The 26,290-nt window shown below is 44.8% G+C and overlaps 1 protein-coding gene across 5 annotated transcripts in view; it reads left to right on the top strand.

Moving 5' to 3' along the window:
- ELOVL5 (ELOVL fatty acid elongase 5) overlaps positions 1-26,290 on the top strand; it is a 67,013-nt gene that overhangs the window by 6,668 nt on the left and 34,055 nt on the right. The window contains exon 1 of one of the 5 annotated variants that reach the window (XM_083607417.1): positions 15,387-15,520. The exons of the other annotated variants lie outside the window; for them this stretch is intronic. The gene's annotated coding sequence lies outside the window, so the exon portion shown is untranslated. Of the gene's footprint in view, positions 1-15,386; positions 15,521-26,290 lie in introns of those variants that run through there. 5 annotated transcript variants of the gene reach the window in all.

Here is a 26,290-nt window from a genome sequence, read left to right as displayed (position 1 = left end):
GCTCCTCACTAAGATTCACAAAGCAGCTTTGCCATGTTTTGAATTTCTCATGGGAGGAGAAGGACCACCCCACACTACAACATTCAAAAACCTTGCCCTCCAAAATGGCTTAAATAAAAAATTGGAGGGAGTTTTCAAACTAGCTGTTCATAGAGCATTCATCCTGGTATGTTTGCATGGAGAGTATATGTATGTGTGTGACATGTATACAGGGGTGTGGGTGTGTTTATAGGGATGTGGGTGGCACTGTGGTCTAAATTACTGAGCCTCTTGGGCTTGCCAATCAGAAGGTCAGCAGTTCGAATCCGTGCGACAGTGAGCTCCAGTTGCTCTGTCCCAGCTTCTGCCAACCTAGCAGTTTGAAAGCATACCAGTGCAAGTACAGTGGTACCTTGGTTTACAACCATAATCCGTTCCGGAGGTCCAGTTGTAAACCAAAACAGGTTGTAACCCAAGGTGCGCTTTTGCCAATGGGGCCTCCCCCCCCAAATTGGTTGTAATCCCAAAAAAGGGACACGCACTTCCAGGTTTGACGTGGTTGTAATCCAAAACGGTTGTAATCCAAAGTGGTTGCAAACCAAGGTACCACTGTAGATAAAGAGGTACTGCTGTGGTGGGAAGGTAAATGGCGTTTCTGTGTGCTCTGGCTTCCATCACAGGGTTCTGGTGTGCCAGAAGTGGTTTAGTCATGCTGGCCACATAACCCGGAAAGCTGTCTGTGGACAAACTCTAGCTCCCTCAGCCTGCAGAGCGAAATGAGCGCGGCAACCTCATAGTCGCCTTTGACTGGACTTAGCTGCCCAGGGGTCCTTTAACTTTTACCTTAACTTTACACACACAGTATTGGTAGCTAGACTCTTACTGTGCACTTTTATGTGCAATTTTTTGTTGCTTATTGATCTTATTGTGGCCAAGGGCCAGCTGAAGGTCTGTATTCTGCCCCCAGGCCTGAGGTACCCCACCACCACCCCACTCCTTGGAGTGCTTCTACACAGAAATCTTCAAGTGGCTATTTTTGTTGTTGATTTTTTTAAACATGAATCTAACACCCATAATCTCCAAAGCGTTTGTGTGCATTACAGGCACCTATAAACTTCAGCACAAAAAGAACGGAACTTTAGAAGAGGCAATTTAAGCCCTTATTGATCCTCAAGCAGAACAGGAAGTAAACAAGAGGCAATTGTACTACAAATGGGCATTCTGGCCAATGTGGGCTTTTAAGTTCCCATCACACACCCCAAAGCCTCGCATGTTAAGGTTCCTGGCACCATTTTGGAAATGACCCTTAGAATCACTGCAGGAGGGATACTGAGCGAAGGGAGAACTAACCTCCTCTCCCTTCCAGCTGCTAGGGATGCAGGAAGCTGGCAATAGCAATAATGCCTCAGGTAGCTGATATTGCTTTTAATGTGTTTTTGTTTTGCTTTTTTTTTTAAAAAAATAGCAATACTTAAAAATGGTCTAGTGCTGAGGGCAAGACGCAAATATGTTTTAAAATCTACATCAGCAACAGAATTGTGTTTCATAGTTCTGAAAGTGCGAGAGGGAAGCAGAAGCAAAGATGGATAATAAAGGCAGGAAATGGGAGGGAGGAAAGGAAGTGGAGGCTTTAATTGGTGTTAAATGGTTGCCAGAGAAGCAACAGACTTCAGTGGGGTTATTTTTGTTTTTTATAGCAGGCTTACATTTACTACCTTTTCAGGAGGTTCTTGGAGAACTTGATGCCTGAGGCAGGAAATCCAAATGCTTTTTTTTTTTTTTTTTGCATATTAGTAAAAATATAATGGCCATTTTGCTGCCTTTCTACATGGAACCCCACAGAGTAATCTTCTTCAGATGGGCTGCCTTCCCTGGAAGCTGCTTCTGGTGTAAAGGCAGCAGCTCAAGCGGCTCATTAGGGCAGACGAGTGCCGTCATGTTATGCCACTTATGAAAGAATTGCAGTGCTTGCCAATAAGCTGCCAGGCGAAGGCAGTGGCACCAGATACCTGAAAGGTTGTCTCACTCCTTGTATACCCAACAGATCACTCTGCTCTGCAGCATCCTGCAGAGTCCGCACCACTAGATTTGCAGGAGGCCCTGCGACATAGGCACTGGGCCTTTGGTGTGGTGGCTCCTTCGCCATGGAACTCCCTGCTATTACATATCTAGTAGGCACCATCTCCATTGTTTGTTTCTGGTGCCTAATTGAATACCTTTCTTTTTCAACCAGCCTTTTGAGGGAATATTTTTTTATCCCAGTCTCTACCCGATTTGGATTTGAAATTGTTTTCGTAGTTTCCGGTCATAGAAACATAGACTTGGGAGGGTCCCGGTGGATCATCTAGTCCAAACCTCTGTGATTCAAGAATATGCAGCTGTCCCTTACAGGGATCGAACCTGCAACCTTGGCGTTATTTTGTCAGCACCACGTTAAATCATTTTGTAGGATGTGGTTCGGAAATGAAAGGGAAGATAGAGAGAAGGTCCCCGGGGCTTTTGCTTAAAGTGGAGAGACTCTTCTTCCTTGAGGACAGTGATGGGTGATCTTCCCTTTGCTTGGGAATATTGGGTGAACAAAGAGCTAAAAACCTACCTTTCCTGGCTGGAATCTGTTGGATGCTTGGGATCTTTTTGCTGAGAGCTCTTGGAGGAAGTTGGGAAGCTTCTCTCTCCTAGTTTTATAATGTTGGTGCATACATGCTGATGGCGTCGTGTGCAAATGCCATAACAGATTGCTCCCTTGGAATTGTAGTCTTTTTCCAAACACAAAACACCTTTGCCAAGCACACAAGGCTGCTGGGAGCACGAAAGGGTTTTAGGTCTTGATGGGGCAGGGCAAGAAGCAATTGCACTAATTGATTCAATTCAAGATGCTCTCCAAACGACAGGAGACAAGCATCCTGGTTGTGGCTTCGAGTAATGTTTGACCCCGGAGTAAAGGATTAATATGATAGAATTCTTACTCCTCCTAACCAGTTTTGAAGCATGGAGAATCATTATGTTGTCAGCCAGAAATGAACGTTGGTGGGGATTATACTCTCTTTAGAAGACATCCAACCATTACTGTATTTTTCGCTCTATAAGATGCACCAGACCATAAGACGCACCTAGTTTTTGGAGGAGGAAAACAAGAAGAAAAAAAATTCTGAATCCCAGAAGCCAGAACAGCAATAGGGATCGCTACGCAATGAAAGCAGCAATCCCTCTTGCTGTTCTGGCTTCTGGGATAGCTGTGCAGCCTGCATTCGCTCCATAAGACACACACACATTTCCCCTTACTTTTTAGGAGGGAAAAAGTGTTTCTTATAGAGCGAAAAATAAGGTATGTGCTGGAAAAACTTGTACTGTGAACCAAGTAATTTTAAAGTGCATTAGGAGCAAGAGAGGATGATTCCATGAATTTTTATTTGATCAGTTAATTTAGGCAGGGAAATCTAAGCCTTTCCTCAGAACTGGTCTTTCAGCTTGGGGGAAGTTTATTGCAACGATACTACTAGTATTTCTAAGCCTGTTAAAAAGGAGGCTCAACCTTCTCTCTCTCGCTCGCTTTTGCCCTTCCTTGCAGCTGCCCGTGGTGTGGTTTCTTTACACTAGTCTTTCCGTTAGCATTCCCCGCTTTGATCCAGCTTGTGCTACTGGTGGGAGGGAGCTCTCATGCAGAACAACTTTTGGTTTTCTGGTAAGCTGTCAAGCAGCTGTTACAGGAAAGGATAGGTGTAAGTTGATGAGGGAGAAGTGTTCCGATGACATCACACAAGATGGTTGCCTTTTTCTTGACAGGAAACCACTGTGTAGACCACAAAGCAGCCGCCCTGCATTACTTTCTTGCCTCCACCCCCCCCACCCCGCCCAATCATCTGCTTAAAAATAAGCTGTGGATGTTTGCCCTCCTTAATTGTGCCTCTGTAATGCAAGCCTTGCGTTTGTGTTTCCATGTTTTTATTCTTTTTAAAAGCCACCCAGTTGCAAGCACTGGAGGCCTGGGAATTTGCATACCTCATCTAAACCAGAATAATAGCTACGGCCGAAAAATAATAAGCCCACTCTGCTCCATGCCTGTTGCGGAGTAACACTGTAAGACAAACCCCTAACCGTAATTAATTCTACTTGTTGGAATGCAAGCAGGGTTTTCTTAACCTTTCCCCCCTGTTTTTGGAGATTAAAATAAGACTAGAATAACTAGAGAATTTTGTAACGGACCTTGGACACCGTCTTTTCTGAACTCTGTGCTCTGGAGCAAATAAATAAGGCTTGATTTACTTTTGCATCCATCTTCATTCTTACTTGTGTCTGTGAGAAACCTTGGCTGTCCTTTAATATAACTCAGCTAAGCAATTAAGAGCCTCACCTGCTGCCAGACAGACTTTGCCCCTTGAGACTGCAGTAGGTTGTGGTCAAAAATGAGAATGGATCCTTTTTACCAACAATTAAAATGTGGGCCAAGACAGTGGCGTAGCGTGGGGGGTGCAGGGGGGGCCGGCCGCACCGGGCGCAACATCTGGGGGTTAGGGCAAATCCACGGGTTAGGGGGCGCAAATCCACGGTTAGGGGGCGCAAATTACTTGCCTTGCCCCGGGTGCTGACAACCCACGCTACGCCACTGGGCCGAGAGAGTTCTAGTGTAGCCTTCTCTGACATGCTAATTTCCATTTGTTTGGTTTTGGCACAAGGCAGTGGTGGAGGAAGCCGCTCGGGTGCCTGGGACAGCACGCTGAGGGGCGGAGTGAGCCGCCCATAAGGGCGGGGCACACCGCGGGGCCTCCAGAGTCTGCCTGCCTCCTCCCACTCAGTCGCCCTACAACTGAGGGAGAGATGGCAGGTGGACCGTTTGGGGCAGCGCGGAGCCTGCGGGCGCCCAAGGCACTGTGTCACTCCCAGGAGAGACGCATTGCTTGGGCGCACTGCAGGCCCCGTGGTGAGTGCCACCCAGCGTTTAGTCACCCCCCCTCAGTGGTGGAACCGGGGTGGTCCGCACCCACCACACCTATCTTCCTCCACTACGGGCACAAGGGAGCATTGCAACCCTTAAATCTTTGCACTGACAATTGGTGTCGTCCAGTACTAGAGGTATCACTTGACGTTGCTGATCACATGCTTCTGTCTGCTGTGGATGTGTATTCACTGGACTGCTTGGGCCAGCGGAAAGATGCACTTTGGCCGGAGAGATTTCTAGTTCACTTCCATCATCAATCCACAGAAATGGCTAGACTTCAGACTCTTGTGTCTTCTTCAGATGACCTTTTTACTGAGCATTTATCCTGATTCACTGGCATAAAGCTTACCCCGATCTTATATGAGGATATTGTTGAGTTGTTAGCTGGGAGGTTATATATAGCATTCGTCCTGATTACTTTTTGCAGCTATACCTCCTATCAAGAAGTCATTGTCCCACACTTTTTAGTGCATTTCCCTGCAATTTCTCTTAACTACAAAAAGTTATACCAAAAAGTGGATTTGCTACAACAAAGCGCTTCAATCCACTACAGTTGCGCAAAAATGAATTTATGGTATGCGGAGGTCACTGTTTTGGAGAAGGGACTCAATCTGGAGGTGACTATGTATTTATTTTACTAACCCTATATAATCCTTGTTATACAACTCAGATTGTTTTCTTTCTCTGTAAAACAAATTCAGTCTTGACCTCCCTTGGGAAGTGGAGGCAGTGAAATGCTTTGTGTGCTAAAGGTCATGACAAATCATGGACCTTTCTGCTAACAGCATCCCAAAGGTTAGGGCACCTTGATAGCTACCTTCATTGCAAGCTAAATTTGTGGCTTGTAGCCATATTTGTTTAGAAATCTTCTCCATACATTTTCTGTGGTCCATGCCCACATCCAGCTCAATCCACAAAGAACTGCCAGTATGGTGGGTGATTTGTTGTGAGTGTTCATACCAGTGAGACTCTTGCAACACTACTTCTTAAAACTTTACCTCTCCTTTGTTCTCCCTTACCTGTGTAAGAATAAAAGATAGTGTCTTTAAATCCAGTCCAACAGACAGAGTTAATCTACAGTCTTAGCTAGCAGTGCTGTGAATAACGGGAATAAAACTTTGCCTTTTTAATCTGGTTCTTATTGATTTCTCTGCTTCCCGTTACTGGTCTGCTGCGTTAAGTGCAGGGGGACATCAAAATAGTCTCTTCTATAATTATCTGCAAAATCTATACTTTAGTCCCAGAGTTACTCTGTAAAGCAGTGAGCTGACGTAAGTTTAAAGGAGCTGAAAATCTTAAACATGTATGGGAGTGTGGCAAGTAGGGATGGATGAATCTGCCCATTTCAGTTCCTTGCAGTTTCTAATTTTTCCAAACTTTCTCCACATTTCCACACCTGTTTGTACTCACCAGCTTTCAGGAGCGAATTTATTCTCATATACACATGTGTGTGTGTGCAATTTGGCCTAATTAACCCCATTTTTGCAAAGCAATTTCCTCCAACATAATGCATTTTTCTATGTTGATTTCTTGAATATATGCATTTTACTCTAGCATGTTTGTTTATGTCCACATCAATTGATTGGAGAACTACTCAGCAAGATTCAGAGATGTGCGAATTTTAAAGGATGACTGTGTTTCAGTTCATGTTTTGTTTTGGAGAAGTGTGACTTGAGGCCTTTCCCCACGTAACTATGTAAAGTGGTATAGTTGCTGGGGGGGGGTTGGATGGGGAGGGGGCATTCTGACACACGGCATCCTCATTATTTAGCTAAAATTCCACAATAATGTACTTGGGGAAAACGGCTTTCCCCTCCCTTCTGCCGTGAAAAACTTGGCATTTGTGAAAGATCCGGAATGGACCCACAATGTTTCCATTTGCGTGGCATGTGTAGAAGCACCATCCTGTGTGGAGGTAGGGTGGGGTTGGCGCATGTGGTTTGAGGCATCTGTTTTGCACCACTTCCTTTGGACAGATGCAAGCTGTCAGTTTGTGAGCTCAGTTCGGAAGAGAGAGATGGCAGGTAGAGGCAATGGTGCCAGTGACAGCAGTCATTAGCTGCAGACAAAATTTAATCACAGTAACCAGGTTTTCCCAGAGCTCAGGCAGATACACAATTCCTCTTCCAATCTCCTGTTCTCTGACAGTATTAGTATTCTGGAATATTAGGCATTAAACACCCCCACCTCCCCTCCCCCCAAAAAAATCTGTTCCCCCCAGTGCATGTGAATAACTCTGACATTTACTTGCTGGAGGAACACAAAGATATTTAAGGAGCATGGAACATTTCTCAATTTGGGCACAAGCTGCCATTTGTTCAGAAAGGAAAACCCCAACCGGTCATCAGAAAAGTTGTGCAGGCAGAGCAAAAGTTTTGGTACCCAGATAGGACGGATGAAGCATTAAAACTGGAAAACTCATGGGCTGGTTGTTTCTCAGTTTATAAAGAACTGCCTCTTTGTGCCCCTTCTACCAGGGAAATGTCCTCCATCAGCTGGTTAGCATCAGCTCTGCCCACACTACACAGATACAGCCCTGCTCAGCAGTTTGTGCTTCCTGGCACTAAACCCAGCCTACATTGTGAGGGAGGGTTTGCTTTATTTTTCTCCTGGCTATAGTAAAATCTATATCCTATCTGTGGTTGTATCAACCCATAGTTACCTTTCCCCCAGAAACTCAGAATTTGTCTAGCCTCTGTATTTAACTTCCCCCTCTCAGAACGACCGTAGTCTTGCTTCTTCTTTAATGGCCGGTGAGTTGCTTTGTCATTATAGTTAAACGCTGATAGTTCTTCTGCTTCGACCAGCCCTCAATCCTAGGCTGAATCCTGAATTTCCAAACTTGGCATGTTTAGAACGTGAGCTTCCTCAATAAGTAGCTGAGTAACTGAAGTATACCTGGCACACATTTTCAAGATAAATTAGCCCTGATTTATATTGTTTTAAAGACTGTGGGTATATAGACTCTCTATAAATTGACCTGTGAGTGGACTGCTTAGTCAAGAGGATAATGGGAAAATCCGTGTTGGAATGTAGTCTTCTTGCTCCCTTAATCGTTTTAATGATCTTGCTGTCTTTATAAATATCGGCATCAACAGTGCATGTAAAAATATTTCTCATTAGAAGTGAGGGATGAACGTGAAACATTTATTTATTATCTAAGGCATTGCTGCTTTGCCCACCAAATCCTAGAGTCTCCTGCAATAACAGATTGAAATACAACATGGGTGCACAGGCTGGCGATATCCTAGCTGTTTTTACTTCAGAATAAATATGGATGTGAACTATCCAGACAAATGATGCCAAGTTGATGGTGCTGAGCATGAGCAATCTTGAGATTTTCTTACCTCATTCGCCCACTTATCTGTGGAACCCTTATATCCTGGCTGAAGTAGCTGTATGATGCAAAGGATTTTGAGACATCATAGAGCAGTGGTTTTCATGCTTTCTTTGGGGGGACCTCCTTTTACCTGAACCACGTTTGCACAATTGTCTCTCTGCTTAATAAGCGAAGAGATGAACAAGCCTTTTGCTCACACACATACACAGCCCCTTTGTTCCGCCATCCATGTGGGTTGCAGTTAAACTAGGGTTCATTTAGTTTCCTAGTTCATCTGAACTAGGGAGCTATGGTTGCCAGCTTTGGAAGAAGCCAAGGTATTTATCCCTGGTTTGAAGTTTGTTTAATAGTCTGGCTTATTATGAAGCTGGTAACCATAGTTTCCTGATTTCACAAGAAATGGGAAACTGGTTAATTGGTGGCTTCCTGTTTTAATTGTGTGAAGGCAAGAACAAAGGGCTTCATGTGTTGTGGAATGAGCCCTTCGTATCTTGCCTTATTAAGTCAAGATATAATTGTCCAAACTGACTCATTAAGTCATCTGCCAATAAACTCCAGGTTGTGTCCTATTGAAAGCCCACTGGCGGAGCTATGGAAACAAATAATGTCCGCCACTGCGTTGCAGATAATTCTGGTGCATATTGTAGGGCACACAATCCAATTGGGGTGAGGCAGTTTAGAACACACTCAACACTTTCATATGCCCACACATTGCAGGGGAAGACAAAACATGTTGAAAAGCTTCCCTGGAGAAAAGCTTGTCTGTCATTCCTGATCTCATGGCCAAACTTGCAGAGAACCCCAGATTTCTCCTGATTGCGGTCTAGAAACAACTGCAATTGGGTCTTGCTCTCCTGCTGCCCAAATAGAGAATGTATCCAATGTTTTCTTCCCTTCCTGCATATTGCACAGAAAGATTGTAATGATGGACAAGGCTGTTCTCTTCTAGCAGTTTGTTAGCTATTTGTTCGCTGGAATGGCCTTCACTCAGCCCCCCATTTACCCCTTTCCCCCTTTCCTGTTCTGTATGGGCAAAGCTAGACTTGTCACAATTCATGCAACCAACAAGTGTACCAGTGGATTGGGGTTTTAAAAAATACAGTGGTACCTCGGGTTAAGTACTTAATTCTTTCTGGAGGTCTGTTCTTAACCTGAAACTGTTCTTAACCTGAAGCACCAGTTTAGCTAATGGGGCCTCCTGCTGCCGCCAGAGTATGATTTCTGTCCTCGTCCTGAAGCAAAGTTCTTAACCCGAGGTACTATTTCTGGATTAGCGGAGTCTGTAACCTGAAGCGTATGTAACCCGAGGTACCACTGTAGTAAATAGCAGATAAGGGTCACCTATCTGGATCAGGGTCAGAGCAGGAATCAAAGGTTTAAAGGACCCCCCCCCAAAAAAAATAATCTATCAGCATGGTCCTGATCCAATAGCTTCTCCATCAACTGCTCTTTTCTATATAAAAGGAGGATTTACACACTTGCTAATTGTGTGAAGGGAGCTATGACTTGTGTGGCTTTTGTGAGCATGCATTTGTCAAGTTCAGCTCTTGGAGAAAGACACAGGAAAGTCTAGTAGATACCATTTTGGAGGAAAGAGTCTGGCCTAAGTCAAGCAACCCAGTCCCATCCTGGACCAAAGTTTGCCTTCCTTTCTTCCTCCATAGCAGATTTTGCTGAATGGGCATCTCTGCAAATAAGAGGCAAAGGTTTTTGATAGCTGTTCCCCTCCCTCTCTCCTTTTCCCCCCTTTTGTTAATCGGATTACAGTAACTGGCCACCCACATTAATCTTATATTGTTCATTTATGTTTAATCTTGTTTACTAGAGCAGAGACCCTCTGTTGACCTTTGCACTCAATTTACTTAATATGAGCAGCAGACTTGGGAACCCTTGAATTTTCACTTCCGTGTCTGATATGAGTGTCCTCATTCCTTTGGCCCAGTATTAAATATTTGTGCCACTAACCAATTTTTGATAAATCCTCACAGAGGTTTGCAAAAGATAAAAATACTAATGAAGTAAAAAAAAAAACAAAGATCCAGAGTGGTAAAAGAGGAAAAGCAAAGCAACATAATTTACCTTTGAACGGGATTGAAGAGACCTGACTAACAATCATGGGTTTAGCATGGTGACTAAAAGACCTCTACCTGGGAGGTCTTCTGCCTAACCTCTGAGGACAGGGCACTGGGGCAATGGCCTCCAAAGTTAATCCTGGCACATGGCCAGTTTGGTTTGGGTGACAGACTGCAATCCTTCAGGTATCGCAAGTCCCAAATTGTAAAAGGTCTTTAAAGGTACACATCAGCACTTTTGACTTGGGGTGGGAATTGGTCGTCTGTGGATGTTTATTTAGGACTGGAGAATGGTGTTCATATCAGCTGTTCCAAGTTAGTTCCAAACACATCTGCAATGTATATTGCAGTCTCCAAAGGCAGGCCTGAGTAGACCGCTTTGCAGTATGCTAAAAACTGGTGTGCACCTGTGGATTGTTTTGCTCCACATTTTTACTTCAGTGCCACTTGGGATACTTTTTGGCATATGCTACTGTGAAGTTTTAACAGCCGCATATGTGTCTTCTCACAGTTGTTAGATGTGTAGTGACTTTAAACTAGGGTGCAATATTGCTCATGTTCATAGCACAAATATATCCCTTCCTGCTTTGCAGTTATGCAGTTCTCTTACTCAGTTTTCACTATGCATTTTACTTCAGAGTATCTTGTTGGAAATCCAGAGAATTAATCTATAGTCTTAAGGATGTAGTCATACCTCAGGTTACAGACGCTTCAGGTTGTGTTTTTTTGGGTTACGGACCCGCCGAAACCTGGAAGTACCAGAACGGGTTACTTCTGGGTTTCGGGGGTCGCACATGCGCAGAAGCGCTAAATTGTGCTTTGTGCATGCGCAGAAGCGCCAAATTGCAACCCACGCATGCGCAGACATGCCCCTGCAGGTTGCGAATGCTGCGGGTTGCGAACGTGCATCCCGCACGGATCACGTTCACAACCTGAGCGTCCACTGTAGTGCCTTACCTGTAAATGTTGTTGATATAAATCCAGCAGTTGGCTGTTCCACTGGGTAGTTCTGGGATTCTCAAAGCACATCAAATGCTGATTATGTAATAAGTAATATATTTGAGCTTTGCATGAACTGCAGAGCATTCTGGGTGGCGCTGTAACACATGACACTCCAATCAAGTTGGCTGTATGGTCAACTGAAGCACACGTTCTTTTTCCTCAGAGGAAAAGCATATTATTGATAATTCAGTTAACGTGGACTGGCCCTGAGCTCATTGCCTTTAATTACTGTATTTTTTGCTCTATAAGATGCACCAGACCTCAAGACGCACCTAGTTTTTGGAGGAGGAAAACAAGAAAAAAATTATTCTGAATCTCAGAAGCCAGAACAGCAAGAGGGATCGCTGCGCAGTGAAAGCAGCAATTCCTCTTGCTGTTCTGGCTTCTGGGATAGCTGTGCAGCCTGCATTCGCTCCATAAGATGCACACACATTTCCCCTTACTTTTTAGGAGGGAAAAAAGTGAGTCTTATGGAGCAAAAAATACGGTACTTGCTTTTGAACATGCCACTTCTCTTCATTAAAACCGCCCCATGCCCATTAGATGGAGGCTCTCAAACACCTTTTCATGATAGAATTCAGGCTTGGGTTTTGCACTTATTACAGATTGAAATTGGGTATCTGTTTTTATTATTTATTGGCATTCCCAGGTTCTCTCAACAGAAGTTCCAGAAGTGTCCGGTGTGAGTGGAAAGGCACTTCTGCAAGGAAGCCTTCTCAAATTCTTCCCATTTCCCTTCCCAGTTGCAACTCCCTTTGCCCCAACCCACCCTGTTCCAGAGGGTCCTCAAGTCTCTGTAGTGGCTTTGGTGGGGGGCATAGGAGACTATAGCGTTGCCGATAGAGAACCAGGAAAACCCTTCTGCATGAGCCGAGTTGTACCAGCTGTTCTCTGGATCTAGCCCATGACTATTGTATTCATTGTAATAGAATCATAGAATTGTAGGCTTGGAAGGGACCACAAGGGTTGTCTCATCCAAACCCCTCTGCGATTAAGAGACTCATGCTTCTTCCCAGCAGCCAAGCAAATTAAGCTTGGGTTTTCCAGCTGCCATCTCAGTCACAGCTACTAGCTATACCTGTGCTGGCCTAGCTGGAGAAATGGAACCATCTCTCTTTTCTTTCAATAATAATAATAATAATAATAATAATAATAATAATAAATTTTTATACCCCACCCTCCCCGACCAAGACTGGGCTCAGGGAGGTTAACATCAGGCATATAAAAAAATTGATTAAAATACAACTTTAAAACAGAATTAAAGGGCTCAATCAGCCCTTTCATGAGATGAGCCCTTTAAGGGCTTAATCCAAAAGAATCCATGTAGTCAGGACAATAACAGAGTCATCCTCCTTCCTGATGACATAAAATGCTGTGATTCTTTCCACAGGAATGTCTTTTGGGCATGTACAACTTAAAATGTAGCCTCATTTCAGTGGAAACCCAGATCAAAAACTGTTGGGGGGAGAAAACGTCAAATCTTCACCAAGGCCAACTATCTAGACTGGTCCTACGTGGGCCAGAAAAAAGCCAGGGAAGTCCCCAAATAGGGGTTCCATCACAAAAGGAAAGAGGGGGAGGGGATCAGGCTGGTTCCAAGCCAAAGGCCAGGGGGAACAACTCTGTCTTACAGGCTCTGCGGAAAGAAATCAGATCCTGCAGGGCCCTGGTCTCATGAGACAGAGCGTTCTACCAGGCTCCGGAGCCAGTGTTGAGAAGGCCCTGGCCCTGGTTGAGGCTAATCTGACTTCCTTAGGGCCCGGGACCTTTAGAGTGTTGCTATTTATGGACCTTAAGGTCCTCCGCGGGGCATACCAGGAGAGGCGGTCCTGTAGGTACGAGGGTCCTTTTGGGACCTACTCACTGAAGAACAAGTAACACCCCAAGCCCAAGTGTTAACACGAAGGACAAATTCGGTGAAATTAAGCAGAGCTGATTTTGCCTTGAATTATTCAGGGAAGGGAGAACTGGGTGGCACAATTCTTCTTTCCTTTTGCTTACGGGAACTCTGCATTTCCTCTTGCTCAGACGCAGTGGCCTCTTTTGATCGCGCCTGTCAAGTGTGTTTCTCCTGCTGTGCTTCCCTCTAACCAGGCTTCATTTCGGTAGGCATGATGAAACGTTTATTTCTTATGACAGACGCTACTTCAATGTTGTCGCCTCCTTCTCCTCCTCCTTAAAAATGAGTTTAAAGCCTGGAAATTTAAAAAAATGGTACCCTTGGGCAAGCAATCTTAGTTTCCTGTTAATAGTTATTTTTTGTGCCATGCTGCTTTCAGACATAGTTCCACACAAATGTGGGCTTCATCCTGCACTGCTGCTGTCTTCAGAAGATGTGCTTTGGGGGTGGTTGATAAACCACCTTGTTTGCTGACCTTGAGCAAGGGTAGTAATGGAATGGGTAGTCTTCTTCCTTATTTTTTTGGCAGGGAATGGGAAAGCTTTAGCATAAGAGAGATCAGTCTACCATACAGGCAGGACAGTGTCTTATACTTGAACCTACTTGCGACAACACTTAAGATGACAATCAAAGTCCAAATCGTAGTACAGTGGTTCCTTGGTTCTCAAACGCCTTGGTACTCAAACAACTTGGAACCCAAACACTGAAAACCCAGAAGTAAGTGTTCCGGTTTGCGACTTTTTTCAGAAGCTGAACATGCTCTGTTTTGAGTGCCACGCTTCTGTTTTGAGTGTTAACGCTTCCGATTTGAGCGCCGCACTTCTGTTATGAGTGTTATGCTGAGGTGTCTGTTTTTGCTATTTATTTTGCATTTTTGTGGCTCTTTTTTGTTTTTGTGACTGTGTGGAACCCAGTTCAGCTACTGATGGATTGATTGTGTGACTGCAATACATTGTTTCTTCCTATCATTTTATGGATCAATGGTCTCGTTAGATAGTAAAATTCATGTTCAATTGCTGTTTTAGGGGTTGTTTTTAAAAGTCTGGAACAGATTAATCCATTTTGCATTATTTTCTATGGGAAAGCGCGCCTTGGTTTTGGAACACTGGTTTTGGAACAGACTTCTGGAATGGATTAAGTTTGAGAACCAAGGTACCACTGTAAAACATACACACGCAATCCCAGTTTTGTGAAGACCTAACCTTCTGATTTCAGTGGTTTTCTCCTTGCATAAGTCTGCCTCCCTTCTCCAACCTGGTGCTCTGCAGTTGTTGTTGCACTAGGGTTGCCATCATCCCAGGCCATCCCTGATGGGATTTGGAGGACAGGAGGTTGGGAGAGCTGTTTCTCTTGCAGTTCTGTCAATGGACACAAACATTTCCTTGAAGTGGCATTGGACTAAACCTTAAGGAAACAGCTCCATTCCATGGAAGGAAAGGCTTAATTGGGCCATGGTAGCCTCATGAAGATATTCCCTGTTGATTAGAGCTGGGTAACGTATCAATACGTCATCCAAAATCAGTCTGAAGTCCACATTATGGTAATGTTTTCATAATATTTAGTGGTATATCGTGAATCATCATGTGTATGTGTGTGCTATGTAAAAAAATCAAGATGTGGGAACAACCGTGAAGCTGGTCGTCACTTGTCTCATTATTCCTGCCACCCTCGTTGCTCAGTACTATAAAATCATACAGTGGTACCTTGGTTTTTGAACGTAATCCATTCCGGAAGACCATTCTACTTCCAAAACGTTTGGAAACTGAAAACTTAATCAGAAGCCTCAATATGGAAAACTCAATACAGAAGTCACATGGCATGTTCAACTTCCGAGGCGCGTTTACTCCCGGGTTTATGGCATTCGAAAACCGAAATGTTCGTCCGTCAGTGGAGATGTTCAAAAACAGAGGTACCACTGTAGTTGTTAAAGGTAAAGGGACCTCTGACCGTTAGGTAAAGGGACCCCTGGCCAACTCTGGGGTTGCTCATTTCGCTTTATTGGCTGAAGGAGCCAGCGTACAGCTTCCAGGTCATGTGGCCAGCATGACTATGCTGCTTCTGGCGAACCAGAGCAGCGCACGGAAATGCCGTTTACCTTCCCGCCAAAGTGGTACCTATTTATCTACTTGCACTTTGATGTGCTTTCGAACTGCTAAGTTGGCAGGAGCAGGGACCAAGCAACGGGAGCTCACCCCATTGCGGGGATTCGAACCGCCGACCTTCTGATCGGCAAGTCCTAGGCTCTGTGGTTTAACCCACAGCGCCACCTGCACCCCAACAGTATGTTAAAGGTAAGTAAAAATGTCTCAGTTTTAGACCCCTAAGTAGTAGCAGTTGCCAGTTCGCCTCTACATAGTTCCATCCTTATTTCAGACATCATGATATATCAGTATATCATGATGTTTAGCTGGTGATATATCACAATGGTGAAAACCAGACATCGCTCCACCCTACTGTGGATGGAAGCTATGCATGGAGAAGGGGCTAGTGGAAGCAGGCTGCTGGTCCACTGCAGCATTCTGCAAGGCAGTGGTTTCCCCTGCGAATATGCATGCATAGCGGAAAGCCTATGCATGAGCAGCAGTGGATGCGTCTTATGGAGACATCTGAGCCAACACTATGCAGGCATCTTGGGGACATGGCCAGTGAAATTGGAAACAGGCCCAGCAGCACAGTCCCATTGACCCCTTCTTCTGCATGGAGGATGCCCCAGTAGGATTTCTTTCTAATGCCATTTGTGAATGGGTGATAGGAACACTACATATGAGCTCATAGAACTGCAATGCAATATTCAGAATTTTGAAATGGTATCGCTCTTTTTGCAGTGGATCAGGAAAAACAAAACCCTCTTAGAACGGATTGCAACTAGTTTTAAATACCACCCCTACCCACCCACCCCGGTTCTGCATAGGTTGCGTATATCCCCTGGTTTATTGCAATATTTAACAGTCTCCTGACACTGACTGTCATTCATTTCTGCTAATCTGTACTCAAAACTGGCAGCATAAATGGCCCATGGCCCTTCAGAGAACAATAAATCACAAATAAAAAATGTGTGTGGCTTTCCCTAGGACGTCAAATGAAATAAAAACATAAGCGAGTCATTTGAGACAGCTATATCAAAACACCTGTTTGGCTCAGATACTTATCAGATAAGTTGTGTAAGCCTGTTCTCCGAAGCCTTCATCCAGAGAACTTCCTCTTGGCAATATAACTTCCTTATATACATGCCGTGCACATTGATATTGCCACCCAACAGAACCGCTGAAGGTCAGTTTTAAACGATCGCATTTGCAAAATGTCAGTGGCTGGCAATTTCTTTTTAAAAGTGTGAGCATGCCAAAGGGCTTTGAGCCATTTTTTTAAGCATGCATTTAGAGCAGTGATGGTTGATACTTCTTGGGACTGCTGGGGTGGAAGTCAGGGAGCCCAATGGTAGGTGGAATCAGAGCCCATGGCAGGCAGAGCCATCTAGAATTCTAGTTTTGTCCCCATCCTTCTGCCTACTAAGTCCTAGAAGGGCAACATTGAGACTAAGGAGGACTCAAAAGACAGGAAGTGCCACCTACTACTTCCTGGTTGGAAGTAGGAATGTGGTTGAGGCCAAGATTGGTGAAGCACTGCTCCATTCACCCCAATGGATCAACCTCTATTGCTTTGGGTACAGTCTTCTGTATGAAGGGCTGTCCACTCCGCTTTCAAGATCAAGAATCCTAAGTAGGGAGAGCAGAGACCCTGGAGTTCATAGAATCATAAAGTTGGAAGGGACCCAAAGGGTCATCCAGTCTAACCCCCATGCAGTGCAGGAATCCTTTGCCTAACGTGGGGCTCGAACCCTCAACCCTGAGATTAAGAGTCTCATGCTCCACCGACTGGGGTTAATATTTGGGCAGCAGCTCATGTATAGGGCCCATAGCTCACCTGGTCACAGCTTTCCCCACTATGGTGAGGTAAACATTTCTATTTACAGTGGTACCATGGGTTAAGAACTTAATTCATTCTGCAGGTCTGATCTTAACCTGAAACTGTTCTTAACCTGAAGCACCACTTTAGCTAATGGGGCTTCCCGCTGCCGCTGCGCTGCCACTGCACAATTTCTGTTCTCATCCTGAAGCAAAGTTCTTAACCCGAGGTACTATTTCTGGGTTAGCGGAGTCTGTAACCTGAAGCGTATGTAACCTGAAGCATATGTAACCCGAGCTACCACTGTACATCACAATAAGTACTTTTGAAAATTGTATATGTACAATTAACATACTAACATTTCACAGAAATCTTGTCCTTGTTTGGTGTTTGTATTAACCCTTTTGCTGTGGTGCATGAGTGGCCCTCAGACCTCTTTTAATATGTAAATTTGTCCGCTATTTCATTTGGTTTCCACAGTAATGCCTGGTTTAATTGTAAGAATAAAAAAAGACCATGGCGTATAAAGGTATTTCAAAATGGGCTCCCAAGTTTTTTTCCCTTTGTAATATTCTGAAAAACATTGTAATCTAACTGAGATATAAATATTAGCATTAGGAACCTGCTCAAATAAATCAACCTTGAAGCAATTCTAGTTTTGCAGCCCGTGGTTTCGAAGTGTAACTATTCTCTCCTGGGCTCCATTGCTCCTTTTGTAGAAAGCATGAGCTTCATTCCCCAGTTTTTCATTCTTTCCACATTTGCATCTGTGCCACCTACTACTTCATTCTCATTTCTTGCGACTCCAGACTTGCTCCATGTTACGTTTCACGCCTATACATAGTCTTGCAAAAGCGAATTCGTCTGCTAAAACAGCCAATTGCCACATCCTGAAAATTCAGGTCAGGAGCTGCTTCTTAACGCCATTCCCAGGCATTCTTAAACAGTCCACGGAGGGTCAGTGCTCATTAGCTCCACTCTGTCCACCCACCAATTCAGCCTTCCCCACATTTAACAGAAAAGTTTTGAGCGGGTTTGTAAGCACCTTCTGTTTACAACGCAGGAAGGTCAGTGTGGAGTGGGCAGGGCTGGTGCATATGCCCCCTTTGCACAGAGGGTTTAAGAATGCCTTGTGAGGGGGTCTAAATTAGGGAGAGCCTGAGGTTCCATGTAAAAAAGAAGCCTTGATGCCTGGGAAAACAACCCAATATTCGAAATGGATGCTTACATATATATGCCATGCTAGGATGCTCTTGTAGCTTGTTAATTGTAGAGCAAACTTTTTTAGCAGTGGGCCGGTCCAGTGTCCCTCAGACCTTGTGGGGGGCCAGACTATATTTTTTTTGGGGGGGATGAACAAATTCCTATGCCCCACAAATAACCCAGAGATGCATTTTAAATAAAAGGACACATTCTACTTATGTAAAAACATGCTGATTCCCGGACCGTCTGTGGGCCGGATTGAGAAGGCGATTGGGCTGCATCCGGCCCCCGGGCCTTAGGTTGCCTACCCATGTTGTAGAGATAGCACAGAATGCCAAAATCCGGATCCCTGGAATCCTTGAAAGCTTCCAGTCCTCTCAATAATTCTTACAAAAGCAATCCTAAATATACTGGTCTGAAACGACGTTTACTTTGATACCAAATGAGAACAATGTTCTTCGAGCTGGACTTTGACATCTTTCTCTCTGCCTCTGCCTTCAAGGGCTTGTGCATTGTCCTACTTTTGCCACCTTGTTTCCGTGTTCTGCTTGATGTATTTCTATTACCGTGGGTACTAAGCGTCCTTTGTAATTGGCAACTACCCTTAGTCTCTCCTTCAGGCCTTCGATATCTATCACATAGAAAGCATTGTCCTTACCAAGAGGCTGAAATGTAAGATAATGTCAGGAGCTGGATGACAAATAATACTCAGTTGTCTTTGTTTGTTGGGTGCGCTTTTTTAAGGGGTGGGGGAATGGGAGGTTGGGGGTCAAGGGAAGGAGAGAAACTTCTTATTTCCCCACCCCCCTGAAACTTTGCTGATTTCCCATTCCATCAAATAACCTTTATTATTTGGAAGGTAAGTTAGATTGCTAGCACGTGGAAATAAATATTCTGGGATTGCAAGGAGAGAGAGAAAAAGTGCTTTTGGGAGTGATTTGCAGCCAGCCAACAGTAGAAAGAGAAAAAACTTGCAGGTACACTTCACCCCCTCTTGAACTCTTGGGGTCAAATTTCTTGCTGATTTAGAAATGTAGATCCAAGCTCCCACAATGCTTTTCTGCTAATAATATTCTCAGTTTGAAATTACAACCATTAAAAAAAAGGAAAATTACACACACACACACACACACACACACACACAAACCCCTAAGATGGAAGAAATCAAAACTCTTCACCTGGCTCTACTGGAAATTATTTACCACACTTTTTTTTTTTGAAACAGCAGAAGTGCACAGTTAATGCTGTTATAGAGGGTTTTGTTTCCTTAATCCAGGCCTGCACAACATTCAGCCTGTGGGCAATTGCAGTGCTTTCCCTGAGTGTCTGCTGCTCTCGGGGGTGGGGGCATTTTAATTATCCATTGTTTGCAGCCACCTATTCCTGAGTTCCTTTGTGTGTTTGTGTGTTCTCGCTTCAAATCCAAAGCTTCCCAGTGCTCGCTCGGTGCCCAGTTGTTTTATGCACAAGTTGTGCACAAGGTTTATGCACAAGTTTTATGCCCAGTTGTGTTTTAGCACAAGGAAGGGTCTGAAGGCCATGCCACAAAAGCAACAGCAGGGAAGGAGGAGCCCTTGAACAACCCATCTCCTTGGTTTCCTCCTTGCTGAGGGTGGAAGTAAAAGCGGCCAAGGAGAAGGGCTGTATGGAAGGCTTGAAAGTTTCCTTGGCTGGTTTGCTCACCTGCCTTCCTCTTGCCAGACCAGCTGAGGTACAACTGCACATTCTCCTTTGGGCAGAACCTGCAACAACTGGAAGAGTTTCAGGTAGGGTTTGTGAGAGAGAAATGGAGGAGGATGACAAGGGATCTAAATCAAGCAATTCAGTTTTATTTTCCAGTATACCTCCTTAAGCCCAGGGTAGCCAGCATAGTACACTCCAGATGTTGACAGACTAGGGTTCTGTTCATTCCAGACCATTGGCCATGCTGGCCGGGGTGGATGAGAGTTAGAGAACCGCAACATCTGGACGGTTTCATGTTAGCTATCCCTGCTTGAAAGCTTAAAACGTTTTAAAAATATCTTTTAGGTGGGGTGGGGGGTCTTAAGAGCTAAAGGTGACATAACAGGAAAGCCCTGCTCCCCACTTTCAAGCACCTGCACCCCTTTGTTAATTTCAGTTGACATAGCAGTGCTACCGAAGGAAATGTGTAGCTTTTTCTACTTGCTGCTCTAAATCTGCGGCCTTCTTCTTCTTCTTCTTCTTCTTCTCATCATCATCATCATCATCATCATCATCTTTCCTTCAGGAGGACATATGATAGTTTGGGACAGGGCTTTTTTTCAGCTGGAGCTCAGCTCTGGTGGACACCATTGCCATTCTAAGAGAGGTTCGTGGTGAACTCTGGCACCTCTTTTTCTAGAAAAACAGCACTAGTTTGGTCATGTGATCAGAAAAGCAGCATTTGTAGCAAGGGTTAAATGCTCCATCCCCTCTCATCCCCACTGTTCCAATTAAAATTAACCACCCCCTACTGCTTTGCTCTGTATATGCTTGTATGTGTAGATAGTAGTCATTCTGATTTTTTCGCAAGGACAAAGTTGCATCAAGCAATTGCTCTCCCATCATATGTTTCAGTTCATGTTCCTGTCGTTTCCTTGTTGAAAAAAGGTGGTTTGGGGTTGGTTGTCCAAGAGCTCCAAATCAGCTCTAAATGTGCAACTTGGGTGTGCCTGTCTGTGATTGACTCTCGCCCCAGTCTGGAAGTGCACTAAGAATGGAGGAAGAGCAGACAGGAGTCCCTCACTCTGTAAGAATTGGTTAAATGGATGCTGCTTGCTGAATTACCGTATTTATCGCTCCATAGTGCGCATCTGACCATAGGGCACACCTAGTTTTTAGAGGAGGAAAACACACAAAAAAATATTCTGAATCAAATGTTGCACTAAACTATTTAAAGCAGCAAAGCGGGTGGCTCCTGTCCACTTTGCTGCTTTAAAGCGAGCCTCAGAGGAGGGTAGGAAGGGGAATCATGGCTTATCTAAGTCCAGTTAATAATGCTGAGCCTGACTTATGGCCATCGAGATTAGCCTGGCCGTCTCAGTGGAAATCTGGGGAGGCTGAGGTGGACTTTCCAGTGGTCAAAGTGTGGTTGTGTCTGCCTGCCCGGCATCTATTTCCTGCCCTCTTTCCCCCCTGCACCCCCACACCCTGCTTCAAAGCAAGCCACGGAGGAGGGAAGGAAGCGGAGCCATGGATCCTCTGCTCGCAACTGCAGCGGATTCCCTCCACTTTGAAGCAGGTAAGTGGGAGAGGAGCTGATTACAGAGTGTAAGCTGCTCTCCTCCCACTTTGCTGCTTCAAAGGGAGCCCGGGAGGAGGGAATCTGCTTCAGCGGCAAGCAGTGGAGGATCCATGGTCCCCTTCCTTCTCTCCTCCGTGGTTGCTTTGAAGCAGGAAAGTGGGAGAGGAGCCGCTTACACGGGTTTAAGCTGCTCCCCTCCCACTTTGCTGCTTCAAAGCAAGCCACGGAGAAGGGAGGGACGGACGGAATCCCCTTCCCTCCCTCCTCCCCGGCTCAGGTCAGCAGCAGCGGCTCTTGCTGGCTTTACAATGAGCTGGAAGAGCTGCGCAGAGCGTGTCAGCAGCAGCGGTTCTTGCTAGCTTCGCTCCATAGGACGCACAGACATTTCCCCTTACTTTTTAGGGGAGGAAAAGCGCGTCCTATGGTGCGAAAAATACGGTATTATGAAAAGCTGTCTTTTTACCAGCCCTTGTTTACCCAAATCAAGGTCCAGAACCAACCTGGGAATGGAAGTGAAACCTTTCGGACATATTTTATCATTCGGAACAATTAATGCTAGATGAAGTGATGAAATGGTGACCTTGGGCTAAAGAGCTCTCCTCTCCCTGCCATTATCAAGTTAAAGATCTGATCTCTACATTTTCATGTGCCTACAACTTGACCTTAAAGAGAAACTAGCCTTTCCTTACCCTTCTCTATTTGCAGGCCACCACCACCTTTTCCACTGGCTGGGGAAACTTTTTTTTACAAAGTGCTTTGCAGCCAGACATCTTGAGTGAAAGTGGCACACTCTGCTCCCACCTCTAGCAGAGCAATCTGCTAACTCTCGCTGCTGGAAGAGGAGGTGGTGACAGCAAAGGGAGCAGATGAAAGAATTGCCAGGAAGGGGGATAGACTTTTGGGCTGTCATCTGACAGTCCTGTTAGGAAGGCATGCTCTGTGTGTCTGCTTATGAGGACCAGAAGGCAAAAATGCTGGTCAGGTCAGTTTTTATTTAGCTTTGCTTATGCGAGCCTCTTGGGACAGAGTGTTGAGCAGGAAGCTTGTCTGTTTTCCAACCGGTGTCTTATGGTAGCATATGTATGTTGAAGCTGAGAGTTTTATACTGAGATATAGCTCAGTGGTAGAGTCTCTCTGTCTTGCATGCTGAAGACCCCAGATCCAATCCTGGCATCTCCAGGTAGGGCTTGGGTATGCCTGCTGCTTGAAATTCTGGAGAGTTGCTGCCATTCCCATAGACACTTGTTGGTTAGTCGTTTAGTCGTGTCCGACTCTTCGTGACCCCATGGACCAGAGCACCCCAGGCACCCCTGTCTTCCACTGCCTCCCACAGTTTGGTCAAACTCATGCTGGTAGCTTCGAGAACACTATCCAACCATCTCGTCCTCTGTCGTCCCCTTCTCCTTGTGCCCTCCATCTTTCCCAGCATCAGGGTCTTTTCCAGGGAGTCTTCTCTTCTCATGAAGTGGCCAAAGTATTGGAGCCTCAGCTTCAGGATCTGTCCTTCCAGTGAGCACTCAGGGCTGATTTCCTTCAGAATGGATAGGTTTGATCTTCTTGCAGTCCATGGGACTCTCAAGAGTCTCCTCCAGCACCGTAATTCAAAAGCATCAATTCTTCGGCGATCAGCCTTCTTTATGGTCCAGCTCTCATTTCCATACAGCAGAGTTCAAAATTAGCCAGGTGCATTTTGCACCTAGCTTTCGGCCACTTTTGACCACGCAAAGATGCCTGGGCACCAGGAAGGTGCCTGACATCTCTACCATCTGGAATTGCATGAAGGGGGTTCCTTGGGTCTGGATTGTTTTCATACACTAATACCACATCCTGTAGAATTCTATCCGTTACATTTTACTTGCGCAACCGGAATGAATTTCAGGAACCAAAATGCTTTTTTCTTTGCCGTCTGAGCAGGAGCAGTGAACAACGTTACAGTGAATTGTTGTAGCTTGTCTTCACTTGGCCCACCTCATTGTCCTGCTCACAGTCGTGAAGAATATCCATACATTATGAATGGTCTGTGTCAGCATTAAGGAAAAAGAGGTAGTGGCAGGCCAATATATATGTGGGCTGTCTCTGGAGCAAGTGACTTTTCTTCTTTAAGTTCTCAAAGCTCTTAACCTAGCTCAGGGTTGTCATCTGAACTGGCCAGATGCTTAACAATCACAGTCAGTCTGTCATTTGAAGAACTTTAGAGCTGTCTTGCCCCCAAAGGGCAAGTAGACATTCCGTTTTGGTGTAATCTTGGTTTAAGAAGCCATTTGGCGCCTAGCTTATATATCTGAGTTTCTAGCACCGGTAGACAGTAGTAAACTGGATGAACTCAGTGGAGGGCAGCTTTCAATGTTCCTGTGGATGGAGGAGAACAGCCATGTGAAATGTTGGCAGCAAACTGGCTGCTCCGGGATTAGCCTCTTTTAATGGACTCAAACAGATGATACTCCTCAAGCAGCCTTGTATTTTGATCGGTTGTCGGGTCACATATTTCACAGTGATATTAGCTGAGCTTTGTTGACAGCAAGGAGTTAACACACAAAGGACTTTGTGCTTGCCCCTTCAAAAGTCGCTGGGTCAGCCTGAATGCTGACTCTGCACGATGAGAATCTCATTTTACCTTCCGAGCCAAAGAAGAACTTGTGCCAGGGAGTGACACTTGATTCATAATACTGCCAGCGTTACAAGCAGGGCAAATCCATATTCCAAACCAGGTAATTATGACTTTGGAGACATCTCTAGCTTGCAAGCCTGCTCTTATATTGCATCTTTCTTGAGTTGCCAGTGAGTATAGCTTCAGCATCTCTCATTTTGATAATTATCAGTAGTGTTTCTTTGGAGGCTGTTGCTCTTACATAAAACCAGGGATGTTTTCTGTGACCATAGAGGTAAAAGAGATAGTTTGTCCGCTGCGAAGGCAGAGGAGCATATTTTAAAGAGGCAGGGAGTGACCTTTCTACCTTTTTTAAAAAAAAAAAAACCTACCCCAGTGAGCTTCTTAACGATTCCTAGTAGCAGTTAGGATCTAGAAGAAATATCAGTGGAAAGAACGTGGAAGAGAATGAATAAAGTGTCAGGCAAGCTACCTGAAAGGTAGACTGTACCAATAGGAATCTTATACAATAGGCGTGCTTTCTGTTTATATGAGGACACCAGTGGTTATGTGGCATTTTACAGATTACAAGAGGAGCTCACAAATAAATTTTAGGTCAGGAACAGGTGGGAGAAACAAACCAGGAGCTCTGCTTACTGTGGTGGCCAAGCATTGAATCCTGGGTATTTTTTTTAAAAAAGCCATGGTTTGTTGGCTTGCATATCCTAGCTTGTTGGTGAACAACTGGCCAATATTCTGGTTCAGATATGTTTCCCCAGTGACAGCAATGGGGATTTTTACAAAACATTTTGAATGGGAAATCATCCTTTTTTGTAAAAAAAAAAATCCTTCGCAAATTAGTGTTTTCAGTCTTCATCAGAAAATTTCCAATTCCCTGCAGAGGGATTGGATTTAGCACGTTCAGTTTCCTTTTATTTAGTAAACAAAACTGTAAACTTGCCAAGCTTGCCTACTGCTGCATTTTCAGCAAGTGCATCCGTTCATTGCTGCTAATGAATTTTAAGAAATATAAAATTCCCACAGGGGTTTTCCCCTCTCTGCTTCACTGGCTAGATGCCCTGTTTATTGTGATGTGCAAACGTGGCTGTGTGGTTGTTTCAGTTGTGCATCCTCAGAGTTCCATTAGGGCATTAGCTGGTTTTTGGACAGATGTTCTGGGAAGCAGTCCCAGGCACAGGGCAGCGAGGGAGAAGTGATGGAACTGTTGGAGGATGCAGGAAACCTTTGAGCAGCTACAAGTGGTGGAACTAGATGAGCAAAGGTCATTGGCAGGATTGTATCAGGAGATGGGGGTGGCAGGGGCAAGGCTATGGAGGAGGTTGAAGGACCTTGCACTGAATGTGGAAACAGACAGAAAGAAGTAGAGAGATAAAATTTGCCAAATCGTTTTTATTGCTTTTTCCGGATCGTACCTAATCAGCCACAAATTAAAACAAATTTAATACAGTTTCCCCCAAAAATTGGTTTCCCGCCCTCTATTCTTGATGTGTCCAGTTTCCTCCTGTTGCTGCTTTATTTTCTAATACACGTTCCATTAAACTACTTTATCCCTAACCATCGGCTATCCACTTGCCTATTCCTGCATGTGCAATATTTCAACATTTGCAATTTCTACAAGAGAGGTTACTCCACAAAGTGTCAAATCCACAATAGATCAGTAATGATCTTTTCTAAAAGCAATTCCTTTCCTGGGTGGAGATTTCAATGAGTGGTGTTGCATGATCAGAGTGGTGACAGAGGCACGTTATTACAGCAGCAGAGTGCTTGACAGATGTGAGGGGACCCAGGTGATACAGCGGAAGACCAAAGAGGAGGAGGCTGTAGTCAAGGTGAGAGATTACCATGGCGTAGACTTGAGTTCCTGCGGTGGGAAGGGCCGCATTTTTTGCAAAGCAACACAATGTAGCTGTGGACTCCGTATGAGGAACAAAGGAGGGGGAGAAAAACCAAGGTTACATGCCTGTTCAACAGGATAGATGGCAACATTGTCAACGAACAAAGAAAGTGTGCAGGGTGAAGCAGGAACAAAGAAAGGAGGCTTGGGAGGAAAGATGAGAAGTACAGTCTTGAGAAGATTGAGACTGAGACAACAATGAAGCGTCC

This window comes from Podarcis filfolensis (assembly GCF_964270895.1).
Source record: "Podarcis filfolensis genome assembly, chromosome: 3".
Classification (NCBI taxonomy): domain Eukaryota; kingdom Metazoa; phylum Chordata; class Lepidosauria; order Squamata; family Lacertidae; genus Podarcis; species Podarcis filfolensis.
This window is presented reverse-complemented; position numbering and strand designations above follow the sequence as displayed.